The 4857-nt window shown below is 36.2% G+C and overlaps 1 long non-coding RNA gene across 1 annotated transcript; it reads left to right on the top strand.

Annotated features, from left to right (window-relative positions):
- The first annotated feature begins 3514 nt into the window (after window positions 1–3514).
- Window positions 3515–4387, top strand: LOC135646226 (uncharacterized). The gene is made up of 2 exons (XR_010499007.1): window positions 3515–3637; window positions 3782–4387. It is a non-coding gene; the product is annotated as an uncharacterized LOC135646226 (long non-coding RNA).
- Window positions 4388–4857: the final 470 nt, after the last annotated feature.

Raw genomic sequence — 4857 nt, 5'->3', positions numbered from 1 at the left:
TCCCTCCTCGAGTTCATACTCATATATATAAATAATATTGAAACTGGTATACGAAGTTACATATGTATGTAAGATGAGATGATCTCAAAACTTTCACTCTTCAGACATCAATCATGGAACTTGTCTGATCTGATTCAGATTCCAAGACGAGCCGCATGCCTCGACACCAATGCACTTTAAAGCGTCAAGGAATCTGCATTCAATAATTGCTACCCATGTGTACGAGTTCATGGAAGAACCAAAAACTATTTCGATCTTGCAAGCCAAACACCTCCATTATATGCTTGCATAAAGTCATCTGGCAAGGTTCTTCATGAAGACATCAAAGCCTAGTTTTCATCACGAACAAAGTTCATCTTGTCTTCCAGCAAGAACTCTACTTTGGTGTGCTTGTTAGAACTTTAGGGTTTACTCCATCCCGCAAGAAAAACTTTAGGGTTTACATGTAACAGATGCATAGCTGGTAATATTGCCTAACAAAGCTAATAATGTCTTCGAGCAAGAACTCAACTTTGGTGTGCTTGTTAAATCTATGGGGTTTACAAGCAACAGATGCATCAGTAGAAATATTGCCTCTAACATCATGTACACTAAATTAACTAGGTAGCTACCTACGTTTCTATTGTAGAAGATAGAATGATGAGACATACATGAACAGAAGTCCAATATTTTGCCGGTGATCTTGATGTAAAAAATTGCAAGTGATTTGGAAAGGTGTGCTTTAAGTTTGTGAAGGACAAAGAGCTACAATATCTAGTCAAATCTTCCCTCTAGAAATCATTAAAAATAATAGTGAAATCCATAGCTTTCTGTCTCTCTTACGAGTTTGTATTGTGTGGATATAATTTAGCAAGCCAAGCTAGCCATGGAAATTTTATTTTACTTAGTAGTTAGTACATTGACCAAGAGGCCTCAGTCATCCATGACACAACCTAAGGACATATGCAGCACATATTACTAGAAACCATTTTGCTCTATATACTGAGCAAATTTGCCACACACATACACTACTAGTAAGAGTCAACAGTGCCAGGCTGCAGGGCTTTAAGGGTGCTTATGAATATTATTATACATCCTTCGGTAGTCATCGATCGATACCTGGTGGTGTGTGTCCATGGACATGCCTTGGGTTTGTGCAATAGGATCACCATCACACTTGTTGTTGTTGTCCTTGCCATGGGTTTTGCTTTTGGCTTTATTGGTGGCAAGTGATGGATTTCCATTATCTTTTCCTTTCATCTCTCCGAGATTGTTGATGTCCATCTTAGTTTCTTCATTGCTCTTTCCACCAACACTAGAACTGAAGACAGATTTATCATCATGAACCATGTTTTCCTTTGCCTTATCTCTGTGAAGAGAGAAACTCAAGGGATTCTCAATGTATTCACCTTCCACACTAGTGTTGGAGAAGATCATGATCAAACCAAATATTAAAACAAGCACAAATGAGTTCTTCATTCTTGATAAGCTGCATCAAAGCGAAAATGACCGTATCAAAAGTTAGATACTATAACAATTAATTTTGAGCTTCAATGTTTTCAGTAACTTGATCGTGTGCTAACATGGTTAAATATGACTAAAGTAATAGGATTCTTAGAAATTACCTCGAATTCACTTCTTCCGGGATAAGTTTGGGATGCTTTTGTATGAGGGCACAGTATTTATAGGAGGATATTCAAGCTTAGATGAACTAATGTAAATTGACAAGATAAGCATTGGGAATCCTGTGGTGCTTTTCGATCATGCCCGTATTTTCTATGAACATAGCATGGATAAGATAATTATTGCGCTAATTACATCATGCGCACCGATGAGGTAGTGGAGAATAATAATCGTGTCGCCAATGGAACAAAATTAATAGCAATTTAGGCTACATTAGTCTTACATAGGTCTAATAGGTTATGCTCCTCAAGGTGTAAAAATATACATACATCACTCAGACCTACATTAGACAAATTAAAGATGTCTTTACCCAATTCTCCAAAGATGCACAATATCTAACCAGACAACTATACCATCAGTATTTGTTTGCCAATGTGCTCCATTAGTTTCGATATGACATGGAGAAAAGACCAAATCATTTATGTATTTGATTTCAAATGCAAATGAAAAGCAATTAGTATGAACTTAGTCTAGACTTATAGTTATTGAAATTTGTGATACCACCTTAATTTATGTTTGTGTTTGCAAAAATATGCATGACACTCAGATAAATCAACTCCTCCGTGGGAGGCATTAGCATATGAAGAGTACTATTATACCAAAACCTAAAAAGAGAATCTTAGTTGGCATAGCAAATGATCACAATGCTGTTTACAAGACTGCAAGGAATGCTTGTATCTTTCGTTGTAGTTCATACTTCCATGAGCAATTGTGTATGATTTTGCTGACGGACTTGGTGAGAATAGAAACTATTCCATTCAGGAATACTAGCCATCAAAACATGCTCATTGTTACTCCATTAACTGTTCATGTTTGGACCGAGAGAAATAGAGTCTTACGATGAATCTTGCACTATATCTATGGTGGGAGAAGACTTAAGGCCCCATATTGGGTTATTATTTTGATGGATATATGCATGCATGTAATAGTTTTTCTTCTGATGAAAAACCACAGGAGTTAAGATTATGAGCAGAAGCATGTGAACTAAGATGTATAGAACATCTGAGAGGCATATAGAAAGCACAATGCCAAAGGCAAAAAAAAGGGATTTCTCAGTTGTATCCAACCCTAAAGGCATCATTCCATTTGAGCATGTTGAAATTTTGTCAAAATTAAATGTCTAAGTATAAGTTAAGAATCAGTTCTCAAAACAACAATGTTAAACAATTTGTAATGGCATTTTACTTACTTATACAACTTGTTAAATAGAAAATGGATGTGCTAATATTAAATCTGTGTTTTTGAGCAGATGTAGGTTTACATATATTTGGTTATGCTTATGACTATGATGCTTCATTCAAAGACATGAACAACAACAACAAAAATATAATAATTGAACAATTATATTCATATTAATAGTCATGAATTGAACATGATACTTCCCATGATATATGTATAATAAACTGAAAAATTATATCCATTTCAGTAGTAAGGAATTTAACATGATTTTTTTGGTTGGTTTAACTTGACAAGTTCATACTAATTGTCTTTGCTCTTGTTTACAAAGAAGTTCTTCTATTTGCATCACAAGTCAAGCATACATATGGTGGAGTAATGAGCAAATTGGCAAACAATGTTGATAGTTTAGGTGTAGAAGTAGATATTTCTTATCAGTAGAGAACTAGGGAAACTAATAGGTGTCCAATATAGGGTTGAATGAAGTGCGTATTTGAACCTTTTGACTAGCATACCAAGTTAGACATATGACACTCAATGGAGTGTCAATTGCAATCAATTTCATCCATCGACAGCATTATTATTATTCTCCACTATTTCATTGGTGCGCGTGACGTAATTCGCACAATAAATACCTTAGGCATGCTATGTCTTATAATATGCGCGCATGACCGATACGCACAACAAGATTCCCAATGTTTATCTTGTTCCTTTCTCTATTTTTCCCATCCTTGAAGGTTCCCTTATAAATATCATATCTCCTATCAAGTATCTCAAACTTGGAGGAACTGAGTTAATGGTAAGTTTCAAGACTCATACTAGTTTTAGCTATTTACATAACCATATTAGTACATGTATCTGTTGAATATATCAAAGCTCAAAATTAATTATTACATATAGGATATCTTAGTACTGAAATGGTGAATTTTTTGCTTTGTTGTAGCTTATCAACAATGAAGATGTTATTTGTGCTTGTTTTTACATTTGGTTTGGTCATCATCCTCTCCAAAACTGGTGTGGAAGGCAGAAGGCTTGAGGAGAATCCCTTGGATCAGTCTCTTCGAGGAGTTCAGGGAAAGGAATACGTGCTTGCTGATAACAAAGTTGTGTTTAGCTCCAGTAGTGCTGGTGGAAGCAACAACGAGGAAGCCAAAAAGGACATCAACAGTACTCCCGGAGAGAAGAAGGTAAAAGCTGCTGCAGATGCATCAGTTGGCTATTCCTTTGGTGGCACGAAGGATGCCGAGAACGACAAGATGTTTGATGTTAGTACCATTTCACGCACTCGACCCACGGACAATTTACCGCACCACAACTTAAGGGATTCTGCTAAACGCCCTTAAGACTATGCTCCTGCCATGAACTGCTATCTGCTACAGTAGTATATAGGATGTGTGAGATTTGCTCAGTATATGGGGCAAATGCTTTCAAGTACTTATTGCCATGTATAGCTCTAGATCATTATGTCATGGATGGCTGGGGCTTTTCTGTCAATCTACTGAACTACTACTACATAAAATAAAATGTCCATGACTAGGTTGGCTTGTTATATGTACTGTCCACATAGTACCAATTCCTAAGAGTGATAGATAGCTATGAGGCATTCACTAAAATTTCTAGTTGTTGGTCCTTTACAAAGTCAGACCGCTCCTTTCCAAATCACTTGCAATTTTTTTACATGAAAATTGTGGGCAAATGGCCAAAAGGAAGAGCACCTGTCGGTCTTCTAATCTATGATACACAGGTAGGTAGCAGCTAGTTAATTCAGTATACATGATGTTGTAGGCAATGTTTCTTTTTGTGCATATGTTACATGTAAAATCTAGAGTTATTTTGTGGGGCAAACCCTACATTAATGCTAACAATGTTGGGGGCATCTCTCTCTCCTTGTCCTTATTTACCTAAATAACCTAAGGGATGGACTCATGATGATGGATGTTTGATGGCTATTATGAACCATGAGAGTTATGTATGAGCATAAAAATAAATCATAAACATGATATACAAATAAAGGTTGAG

Source organism: Musa acuminata, chromosome BXJ3-8 (genome assembly GCF_036884655.1).
Source record: "Musa acuminata AAA Group cultivar baxijiao chromosome BXJ3-8, Cavendish_Baxijiao_AAA, whole genome shotgun sequence".
Taxonomy (NCBI): domain Eukaryota; kingdom Viridiplantae; phylum Streptophyta; class Magnoliopsida; order Zingiberales; family Musaceae; genus Musa; species Musa acuminata.
The sequence above is the reverse complement of the archived record's forward strand: the minus strand, read 5'-3'. Positions and strand labels throughout refer to the sequence as shown.